The sequence below is a fragment of the Chiloscyllium plagiosum genome, chromosome 10 (assembly GCF_004010195.1).
Source record: "Chiloscyllium plagiosum isolate BGI_BamShark_2017 chromosome 10, ASM401019v2, whole genome shotgun sequence".
In the NCBI taxonomy this organism is placed as follows: domain Eukaryota; kingdom Metazoa; phylum Chordata; class Chondrichthyes; order Orectolobiformes; family Hemiscylliidae; genus Chiloscyllium; species Chiloscyllium plagiosum.
In genome coordinates this window covers 35,413,437-35,426,197 of record NC_057719.1, presented here as the reverse complement: position 1 = coordinate 35,426,197, position 12,761 = coordinate 35,413,437, and positions in this window count along the sequence as shown.

Genomic DNA, 12,761 nt, shown 5'->3' with positions numbered 1-12,761 from the left:
TCGTTCATGGCATTGTTGGTCAACCGACAGCAGATGGACTGCAGTGGTTCAAGAGGCAGCTCAGCACTCCTCAAGGGCAACTAGGGATGGGCAATAAATGCTGGCCAGCCAGCGGTGCCCACAAACGAATAAAACCAGTTTTCCATTATGAGTTTTGTATTTAATGTGAAATACATGACAGCAATGATATGTATTCCTAAACTGTTGCATTAAGAGTTCAAAGTGCTGCATGAGGATAATGTTGGACAGGAATTGGGCAGAAGCAAAAATAGAAATCGCTGGAAAAAGTCAGCAGGTCTAGCAGCATCTGAGGAGAGAAATCAGAGTTAACATTTCAAGTCTTGACCCTTCTTTAGAAATGATGGTAGCTAGGAAAGAGTGTTTTTTTAATGCAGAAAATAAGTGAAATGACTCCACAAAGGCTAGTATTCTGTCACCAAGTCATCTTTTATTTACCCGTGCAGAGTACGTGATACTGATCCAGCTAGATCAGAGTTGACTCCTAGAGTGACCAGAACCCTGGCACCCCTGTCTACAGCTGTCAGCCAGCACTCCTACATTGGACCTGATGAACAGCCTTAGCCAGGGAACTCACATTCTATGATATCCATCTGGCTGACCTCATTCCAATCACAGGGGTAGTGGGGGGGGGGGGGGGGGGGGGGGGAGGGTGTAAGGAGTAAATGATGGGTGGAGATAGAGCCCAAAAAGAGAGAAAAATAGTTGGACAGTCAAAGGAGTGGATAATAGTCAGCCTAGGAGAATGAATAGCTGCTAATTGGGAAGATGCTCAGACCCTAAAATTGTGGGAATCGATTGGTTTGTAGTGGATATTAGTGGCCAGCCTATCCCCAGAAATGGAAACAGAGATATCATGGAAGGAAAGGGAAGAGTCAGAGATGGAACAGGTGAAGGTGAGAGCAGGTTGGAAATTGGAAGTGAAATTGATAAACGTTTTCAAGTCTGGACAACTCCCACATTTACCTTGATTATACATCCTCACACCCTGCATCCTGTAAAGATTCTATTCCATGCTCCCAGTTCCTCTGTCTTTGTCGCATCTGTTTTGATGATGGCAATCTCTGTAATGTCCACCTTCTTCCTCAACCGAAGATTCCCCAGCATTGTAGTTGACAGGGCCCTCAGCTGAGTCAGATCCATCTGCATTTCAGCCCTCTCACCCTCTCTTCCCTCCCACAACAGCAATTGATTTCCTCTGTACTCACACTACAATCCCACCAGTGTCCACATCCAGAGGATTATTAGTTGCCATTTCCACCACCTCAAGTGGGATGCCACCACCAGACATATGTTGCCCTTCCCTCCCTTGTCAGCATTCTACAAGGACTGTTCCCTCTGGGTCATCCTAGTTCACTTCTTACTCCCAACATCCCATGGTACCTATCTCTGCAACTACAGAATGCATAACACCTGCCAGTTTACTTCCTCCCTCCTCAGTATCTAAGGGCGCAAACACATCTTCTGGGTGTAGCAGCACTTAACCTTCACTCATCCAGTCTACTGTATTCACACTGCTCATAACGTGGTCTCCCTTATATTGGGGAAATGAAGGACAGACTGAGTGACCACTTTGCAGAACAGCGACATTCTGTCTACAAGAAAGACCCCAAGCTTCCCATTGCCTGTCACTTGCACACATGACCTTGTTTCCAGGCCAACTGGTCGGAGGCCTGCTGTAGTGCTTCAGTGAAACTCAGCACCTTATTTTCCATTTGGGAATTGTACAGCTTTCTGGACTCAATATCAAGTTCAACAATTTTATGGCTTGAGTACCTTACCCACGCTTTCCCTCACACATTAGCCCTTGCTATCACATGGTCTGCTATTACACACATTCCATTATGAGCTACTATTAGTCCCTGTTAGCAACAATTAATTCTCCTAGGCTGACCGTTATCCACTCCTTTACCTGTCCAATTGTTTTTCTTTCTCTTTGTGCTCTATCTCCACTTATCAATTTTCACACCCTCACCGAACCTTATCTTTTGCATAAAAAACAACTTATTCCTAGCTGCCATTAGTTCGAAAGAAGGGTCATGGGACCCGAAATGTTAACTCTGATTTCTCTCCATTGATCGTGCCAGACCTGCTGACTTTTTCTGATTTACAGCATAGAGTCATAAAGATATAGAGCATGGAATCACATTCAGTCCAACTCATCTATGACAACCACATATCCTAAATAAATCTAGTCCCATTGTCATCTGTTGTTCTTTCAGAATTTTCTTTTAGGAATTAGGTAGTTAGGTTGTATTTGGGAAGGTGAACAAAGGTGTTATTGAAGAGGTAGATTTTAAGGAATTCTTTGAAGGCAGGAAGACATAGAGTCATAGAGATGTACAGCATGGAAACACACCCTTCAGTCCAACGCGTCCATGCCGACCAGATATCCCAACCCAAATTAGTCCCACCTGCCAGCTCCTGGCCCATAACCCTCCAAACACTTCCTATCATATACCCATCCAGATGCCTTTTAAATGTTGTGATTGTACCAGCCTCCACCACTTCCTGTGGCAGCTCATTCCATACACGTACCACCCTCTGCGTAAAAAAGTTGCCCCTTAGGTCAATTTTGTATCTTTCCCCTCTCATTCTAAACCTATGCCCTCTAATTCTGGACTCCCCTACCCCAGGGAAAAGACTTTGTCTATTTATCCTATCCACGCCTCTCATGATTTTATAAACCTCAATAAGGTCACCCCTCAGCCTCCAATGCTCCAGGGAAAACAGCCCTAAGTATTCAACCTCACCCTATAGCTCAAATCCTCCAACTTTTGCAACATCCTTGTAAGTCTTTTCTGAACCCTTTCAAGTTTCACAACATCTTGTTACAAGGTTGAAATATCGAAGCTGAGAATTTTAGAATACAGGGCTCATTAAGATTTCAACACTTGTATCTTTGGATCATATCTCAAAGTATCAGGAGGTAGTGCTCTTTGACTTAGAGTCATGTGTGAGCATCAACATGATTACAATCAACAGGTGTACATTAGTTGATAGATGAGCAACAATATAATTGTTTATCTTTTATTTAACTAGGATTATAAACTTCAGTAGGTCCTCAGTAAGTCCTTAGTTGAAGGTAGTTGACTGTTTAACAAGTGCATGTGATGTATGTACTTGAAGCTGAAATGCTATGAATAAACAATCCATAGCTCATTTGGCAATCTAGGTTTGTTCAATACATCGCATCCGTTGTATGACACTTTGATCTTTTACTATAAATTCTGTGTCTTATGATCCTGCCCCACTAGTTATTTGACAAAGGAACAGCACTCTGAAAGCTGGTACTTTCAAATAAACCTGTTGGACTATAATCTGGTGTTGTGCGATTTGTAACTTTGTCCATTTACAACAGAGCTGTTACAAGTTTTTTTTTTTAATTCATGCAAGATATTCTAGGACATGTCAATATTTAAAAAGGTGTTGGTGTTGAATGTTTTGAAAACTCTTAAGGTATAATAGTCCCCAAGATCTGATGGAATCTATCCCAAGTAGATAGTTGAGAAAATTGCTAGGGCCTGGAATGAAATCTTTGTATTCTCTTTAGTCAGAGGAGGGGTTTCAGAGGACTGGAAAAAGGCAACAAGGATAATCCATGAAATTATAGGCTGGTGACCCTTACACTGATGAAAGGGAAATTATGCGAGGGTAGGATTTACTTGCATTTGGAACAGAATGGATTTATTAGGGATAGTCAGCCTTACTTTGTGTAGGGGAGGTCTTGTCTTACAAGTTTGATTGAGTTTTTGGAGGAAGTGATGAAGATGATTGATGAGGGTAGGACAGTGGATGTAGCTAAATGGATTTGACAAGGTCCCTCATGGTAAATTGGTGCAGAAGATTAAGCCATATGAAATCTATGGTAAGTTGCTAAGTTAGATTCCAAATTGGATTGGTCATAGAACAAAGTACTTGTGGAGGGGTTTTTGTGACCAGTGGTTTTCCACAACCATCAGTACTGGGACATTTATTGCTTGTAATACATATATAAAAGTGATTTGGATGAATATGTGGTGGTCTGATTAATAAGATGGCAGACAATATGAAAATTGGTGAAGCTGTGGTCATTGAGGAAAGTTATCAAAGAATACTGCAGGATGTAGATCAATTGGAAAGTTGGATAAAGATATGACAAATGAAGTTTAATCTAGACAATGGTGAAGTGATACATTTTAGGAGGTCAAGTGCAAGCAGAAAGTATAAAGTAAATGGCAGGACCCTTTGGAGCATTGATATGCAATGAGATCTTGGGGTGGATGTGATAACACCAGTGGATAAGGTGGTAAAGAAAGTTTATGGCATGCTTGCCTTTTTCGGTCATGTCACAGCTGTAAATAACTTTAGTTAGGCCATTGGAGAATTCTGTGCAGCTCTAGTCATCACACAATAGGAAGGATTTGAAGGCTTTGGAGAGGGTACAAAAGAGGTCTACCAGGATGTTGCCTGGATTAGAGTGTGTTAGCCATAAGGAGAGGGTGGTCACACTTTGAGATTTAAAGAGACATATATCATGAACACAGACCCTTTGGTCTAACTTGTCCAGACCGACCAGAAATCCCAATCTGATCCAGTTCCATTTGCCAGCATTTTGCCCAATCCTCTAAACTATACCTATTCATATATCCATCCAGATGCTTTTTAAATGTTGAATTTTATCTGCCTCCACCAATTCCTCTGCCACCTCATTCCAGACATGCACCAGTCTCGGCCTTTGTGATTGTCAAACAGATTTCAGATTCCTGAAGCCTGTATGGACAAAAGCTTATGCTGCAGAGTGGATGAGTGAACTGACCCATGGTACACTACCACAGGAAGCCAATCAGGCAACGTTAAAGGGACATAGTGATAAAAAGAGATAGTATCATCAGAAGGATAAGCACAGCTATCAGCAGGGAATGAGGATCCAGGAGGAACTGTTGTCTGTCCAGTGTCAAGATTTGGGACATCTGCTCTGGGCTGTAGTGGAACTTGCAGTGAGAGGGGAACATCCAGTTGTCGTGGCTCACAAGTACAAACATAGATGGAGCTAGAAAAGAGGTTCTGCTCAGACAGCTTGAAAAACAAGGGACTCATTTCCTGAACAAGTAAATTGGAGTAGGGTAATAAAATTAGAGTCAAACGCTTAGCTCAAAGATTGGTGTGGGAGAAATGGGTTTTGATTCATGGGGCACTGGCACTAATAGTCAGAAATGTGAGAGCTGAGCTGTTGGGACTGTTTACATGGACTATGCTGGGAAAAGTATTCTGGTGGGTCATACAACTCTAGTGATGGACATTTTATATTAAATTGGGGGTGTGTGTGTGCGGAAAAGGAGTATGAAGTGAGGGAAATGTGAAAAATTAAAGACGTGACAAGGCAGAGGGGAAGGTAGCAATAAGGAAATTGGTAATCTGAGTAGACAGGCAATAGAACGGACAAACCTAAAAAGGTTTGCCAAAAAATAAAGCTAGATGTTGTAAAAATAACAGAAATAATATTGGTCTTCATTGCAAGGGGATGTACAAAAATAAAAACTGGGATTGCTTTCATTAGCACATCAGAGGCTGAGGAGTGACTTGATTGAAGTTTATAAAATTATGAGAGGCATAGATATGGTGACATTTCCACCCTGGGAGTCTTTTTCCCAGGGTGGAAATGTCAAATACAAGGGGGCATAGGTTTAAGGTGAGAGTGGGACAGTTTAAAGGAAATGCTCGAAGCAAGTTTTTTTTCTACAGAGAAGGTAGTAGGTAACTGGAATACACTGTCAGGGAGGTGGTAGAAGCAAATACAATAGCAGAGTTTAAGAGGCATTTAGACAGACAAATGAATAGGCAGGGAATAGAGGGATACAGACCACATGCAGTCAGATTGGATTAGTTTTGAATACATCATAGTCAGTGTAGATACGGTGTACCAAAAGGCCTGTTTCTGTGCTGTACTGTTGTATGTTTTTTATTCATTCACAGGATGCTGTGGGTCTGGAATCACATGTAAGACAAATCAGGATCTAATGATGGCAGTTTTCTTCCCTAAAGGACATTAGTGAACCAGATGGGATTTTCCCTAACATATCAACAATGGTTCATGGACAGCATGGATGAATTCCAGTTATTTATTGAATTCAAAATCCACCATCTGCCATGGCAGGATTCGAACCCAGTTTCGCAGAACATTTCCTATGTCTCTGGATTAACAATCCAGAGATAATACCACTAGGCCATCGCCTTCCCTACACATTCTACGTATTTTTATTCATTCACAGTATGTGGATGGCACTTGCTAACCCAGCATTTAATGGTCGTTCCCTAATTGGCTTTGAGAAGGTGGTGGTCATAGAATCATAAGAGGTGTACAGCACAGAAACAGACCCTTCAGTCCAACTCATTCATGCCGATTAGATATCCTAAATCAATCTAGTCCTATTTGCCAGCACTTGGCCCATATCCCTCTAAACCTTTCCTATTCATATATCCATTCTGATGCCTTTTAAATATTGTAACTGTATCAGTTTCTACCACTTCCTCATTCCATACACGCAACACCCACTTGATGAAAACGTTGCCCCTTAGGTCCCTTTGAAATTTTTTCACTCTCACTCTAAACTTATGCCCTCTCGGTTCTGGACTCCCCCACTCTGGGGAAAAGACCTTGTCTATTACCTTATCCATGCCCCAAAGATTTTATAATCCTCTATAAGGGCACTCCCCAGCTTCCAACATTCCAGGGAAAACAGCCCCAGCCTATTCAGCCTCTCCCTATAGCTCAAACCCTCCAACCCTGGCAACATTTTTGTAAATCTCTTCTGAACCCTTTCAAGGTTCACAACATCCATCTGAAAGGAGGGAGACCAGAATTGTACACAATATTCCAAAAGTGGTGGTGAATTTTTTTGAATTTTTGCGATCCACGTACTATGGATTCATTCAGTGTCATTAGGGAGGCACAGTCTACATTTTTCACCAGTGGCAGTGAAGGAACACTGATATCGCCCAAAGCTAGGATCATGTGTGACTTGAAGTTGGTGATTTTCCACACACTTGCTGCTATTGTCCTCCTGCGTGGTAGATGTTGCACTTTGAAACATTAAGCATCTTTGTTGATTTATTGAAGATTGAAAACCCTGCTGCCAAATAATGTCAACGGAGCTAGCAAATGTTGTATTTATTAGATAGGGCACCATTTTAATGGACTGCTGTCCTAAATAGTGTGAAGTTCTTGCGTATTGTTAGAGCTTAACTTATCCAGACAAGAGGAGTATTTTATCACATACCTGACTTGCACTTTTTAAATGCTTGGTAGGCCTTGGGAGTTATCTGGTGAAATACTCAATGCACAATTCATAGCCTCTGACCTCCTCTTTTAGCATTAACATTTATATAGATGACCCAGTTCAGTTTCCAAACAATAGTAAGCTGCAGGATCTTGTTAGGGGGAGTTCAGCTTTGGTGATGCCTTTGTACATCAAGGGGCAATGATTAGGTTCTCTCTTGTTGAGGATGACAACGGCCTGTCACTCGTAGCACAAATTTTGTTGGCCCAGGCTGAATATAGTAGAGATGTTGCTTTATTTGGACGTGGATTGCTTCAGTATCTCAGGATTTACAAATGGTGCTGAATTATGTGCAACCATCAGCAAACACCTCGGACCTTAAAATGGAAGAAAGATGAAGCAACTGAAGTTGGATAGGATGACATTACCCTGGGAATCCCTACAGTGATGTCCTGTAGCTTAGATGATTGACCTCCAACAACCCCAACTATTTTCTTTTGTGCTAGATATGACTTTCACCAGGGGAATATTTTCTTCCTTATTTCTTTTAAGTTTTTTGGAAGGGCTTCTTGATACCAACTTCATACAGATGCTGCCTTGATGTCAAAGGCAATCACCTTCATTTTGCTTCTTGAATTCACCCCTTTTGTTGATATTTACACCAATGGTATGATATTAGGAACCAACAGACCTTGGCCAAACCCAAATTAAGTGAGTGAGCAGGTTATTGTTGAATAAGTGCCACTTGAAAGCACTGTCAAAAACACCATCTATCAGTTTGATGATTGAGGCTATATTGATGGGGTGATAGTTGCCTGTATTTGCAGACAGGACATATCTGGGCAACCTTTGACATTGCTGGATAGATGTCAGTGTTAGATACTAGAACAACTTGGCTAAGGTTAGGGCCAATTCTGGAGGACAATCTTTAATGCTCAAATGTAGTGAGAGCTCATTGACTGTGCAGTAATCAGCACTTTGAGCTGTTTGTTTAAATTTTGTGAAATGAATCAAATTAGCTGAAGCCTGGCATCCGTGGTGCCACTTGGCACTTCTAGTTGAAGATGTTGGCAAATGATTCAGTCTCATGTGATGCAGTTGTTACTGGCAATTATATAAATGTGAGCACATTTATTATTTTGCTTTGAAACAAATATATTTATTATTCACTTACAGATGTATTTGTTATGGCATTCTACATGAAAATTGGGTAGTATGATAGTTTGAGTGAGAGTAATGTGCAAATAGGATAATGTTTAGATAAGTCATTTCTGAACTAAGTACTAACCTTTCTTTTATTTTTAATCTTGTTTTGCTTCTACAATGAAGAGTGATGGATGAAACACAATTATTTTATATATTCAGTACCAGTGGTCTTATTATAATATGTACAGGTGTCACAAAATAACATGCAGAAGATTTTCAATTAACCTTAATCTTTTTAAAATTGAGGACTAATTTATGTAAAGACCAGGTGAGAACAAAGATTTATCACCTTGCTTGTTGACCACCGAGGGACTCCTGTGAAGTGCAGAATCTCACTGAAAATTTCTACTGCATGAAATACCTGTGGATAAATATGCTCTTAGCAGAAATCAATCCACCGTTGAATTTTTTTTCTAAATTACTACACTTTACATGTATTGCATATTCTGAACTATGCTTAAATTTTCATTTATTACTTTCCCAGAATCCTGTAATAGTTAGATATACTTCAGTAAAAATTATTTCTTTTGCGCTACAGTTCTGATTTTAAATATAAAAGCCACTTGAAGTACCAGGTAGTATAACCATCAATTTGATAATCTGTAAGGTGTAAGGTCTGACTGATGGTATGCATCCAAAGTTTGGTCAATATAATTGATGTCAATTAGGTAATTAAATATCTTAAATGTTCTTTTAAAAATGCCTGGACAGCGATTATGGTGGTTCAAAATTTACATCAATGATAAAATGTGACTTATCCTATTAGTTATTTTCTATAATTACAGACTTGATCAACACTTCAAAGCATTGTGTTTGATAATGTATAAACCAATTTCTGCTTTTCTATAGTAATAATAATGGGATATTATTTCAATTACTATTGAAGAGAGAACAAACCACTTTCACCCTGAACCAATGTAGAGAGTTTCTGTTGGACAGCTTGTTATTAGCAATTTTCCCTCCAATTCAATTTGTTCTTCGCAGGCTTGGCTCAAACTCAGCTCAGTAAACAGGAACCTTTTCAAGCCAGTCATTGTTCAAACTAGCCTCTACAGGCTCTGCAGGAAAGCAAATTGTAATCAACATGCATATTGTTTCTAATAAGCATGTTAAAAAAGCCAATGCCCACAGTGAAACTGCTCCAGCTACGTCTGCAAAACTCTGGAAAAAAAAAACATTTCCCCCCACAATCCTTTAAAATTTAAGTCTTCCAAGCAATATTAAATATGGCCCTTCTTTTATTGTAACATTTTATTTAACAAGCCTATTATTTAAACTGTACAATTCAAATTCTGTACATGACTAGAAATGGTATTCTCTTGTTGAGTGGTCCACTGGTGGAATCAAATAGCTTTTCTTCTGAAGTTACATAAGTCTAAGAGGCGAGGAAAGAAGATGAGGGATTTTATCCCATCACCAACAACCTGCCAACTGCTGAAGTTTCTGAAAGTGCTGATGGGCATCTAATATCACAGAATCACAACTGTTAAAGAGTGCGAGGTCACGTGATCAGTGTCTGGATCTCCAAATAAGCAATTCACCTACTGCTATTCCCATGCCATCTCACCATAATAGTGCACATTTTTCCTTTTCAGAAAACAACGTAATTCAATTTTGAATGCTTCAATTAAATCTGTCAGCACAATAACTCTCTGGTCACGCCCAGATCTTAAAAACTTGCGGGAAAACATTTTTCTTTACATCTCTTTTGCTTCTTTTTTCAATTATTTTAAATCTGCGCCCTCTTATTTTTCACAAATGGGAAGTTTTTCTTGTCGACTCTGCCCAGACCCCTCATGATTTTGATTATCAAATTTTTCAGATTTCTCTTCACCATGGTAAACAGCTCCAATCTTTCCAATCTACTTTTGTAGCAGACATTCCTCATCCCTGGAATCAGTCTTGTAAATCTTTTCTGTAATCTCTCCAATGCCTTTGTTCTGTCACTGCAACTAAAGTTCCTAGTTGCTTGTGAATCTTTTCTAAAGTCCAACACTCTGAATTGGATGCAGTACTTCAGTTGAGGCTGAACTAGCATCTTATACAAGTTCAAAATAATTCAAAATAATACTGGACCTGAAATGTTAACTCTGCTTTCTCTCCTCAGATGCTGCCAGACCTGCTGAGTTCTCCCAGCAATTTATTGCTCTTGTACTCTGTGCCCTATTAATAAAGTCTACTGTATGCTTTCATTAACTGCTGTCTCACTTGTACTGCCAACTTCAATTATTCATTCTTACATCAGGAGAACTTTTCTCACCAGTATATAGAGACAGCCCAAAAAAGGAGAGAGCAGTTCTGGATCTAATATTTCAAGATAAGCCCAGGCAGGTGGAATGCATATCAGTAGGGGTGCAAATTGGAAATTGGAGAGGACTTAGATAGGCTGCAAATAAAACTTCTAAATTAGTGAAAGGCTAGATATATGAAGATCTGATTTTGACCTCATGGACTGGGAGCGCCTACCTTTAGCTAAAACTGTGTCAGTGGAGTCCGTGGATCATGTATATATTGGATGTGGGCATTTGCACTCCCTTTTTGATTTTCTTAAAAACCTCCTTCTCTGTTTTTGGTTGCACTTCAGTCCCACGCTCCTGATCTTTGGTCAACCGGTATGGTGGTGGGGGGGGGGGGGGGGGGGGGGCAGGTCTGCGCCTGGGTCTGGCCAAACTAGCCATAAACCGGTCCAGGTAGTGGGACATGGAGGGGGTCATTAGGGCCAATTGCCTGCCCCTCTTCCACGGTTATTTTAGAGCCCAGGTGTCTCTCGAGAAGGAGCACGCTGTCTCCACCAACACTCTTGAGCTGTTCAAGGAGAGGTGGGTGCCACAGGGAGTGGAGTGCATTATTTCCCCCTCCACTTCTATTTTGATTTAATTTCTGCTCTCTCCTTCACTGTTTGATCACACAGCACTGCCCTTTGATATGAAGGGCATTGCTTGTCACTGACCACTTGGGTGTTTCTTTTCTTCCTGGTGGTGGAAAATGAAGAAAGATTCATGCAACTTGTGTCTTTCACTGTGTCCCACATCTGCACACACAAACATGGGTGCGGGGGAAAAATAAGCACTACCACAGTTAGGTGATAGTTTGGGGGTAAAGAGGTAAAAAAACAAACAAAAAAAAGGGAGAAAAGAGAAATAAAAACTGTGTCAGAGCAGTAAGAGGTATTCAAGGGAAGAAATAGTGAGAATATGGGGTAAATAGGTTCCCAGTGTGACACAGGGTGGTATCAAGACTGGAGAACCTTGATGTCAAGAGACATAATGCTTAACATTAAGAAAAAAAACCTGATGACTTATACTGAAGACTTAGTATGGTAGAGTCTCTACAAAATTTATAACATGCATGGGGGAGTTTTAAAAAGGCAATTAAGCAAAGGGAGTACATGAGAAATCACTGGCAGGTGGAAAAAAGGCCTGGATGATACGTATCCCAGTCTGTTGAGGGAGGCAGGAAGGGTTTAATCAGGAAACCTGACAGCAATATTCAAATTCTCTTTGGCCAACAGGGGTGCGAGAGAACCTTACCTAACATTGTCCCATTATTACAAAAGGAAGAGATGGAGCAGAAAATTACGGGCCAGTAAATCTTACCACGGTAGTGGAAACATTGTTGGAAAGATTTCTGAAGATAGAGTTTTTGAACATTTGGGGTAGTGCAGATTATTCATAGTCAGCATGAATTTGTTAAGAGAAGTTTATGTTTAACAAATTTGTTTGATTTTTTTGTGGATGAAGCCGGATATGTCGATGATGGTATTGCATTTGATGTGGTCCACATAAACTTTAACAAGGTTTGTGATGAGGTGCCTCATGGTAGACAGGTCAAGAAAGTAAGAGCCCATGAGATCCAAAGCAAAGTAGAATGTTGGATCCAAACCAGTTGAGAGGGAGAAAGCAGAGGATGATGGTAGAGGAAAAATTGCCACTATCCGTTTCCAGGGAGGTTCCCCAGGTTTCAGTGCTGGGGCACCTGCTGCATGTGGTGAATTAATGATTTGGACTTAAATGTGGGGGGTATGATTAGGAAGTTTTCAAATGATATAATATTTGGTAGGGTGGCAAACAGCGAGGATAATTTTAAACTACAGAATGGTATCTGTAGAGAGTTCAGCTGGGTACAGCTGTGGCAAATGAAATTAAATCCAAAAAAATGGTAACTTGTGGAGGGCTAATAAGGAGAGGATTACACTATGAATAGTAGTCCAGATTGTTAATGTATAACATGAATAGTTGTAGTCCCAACATTAACCCCTGTGGAATTCCACTATTCACC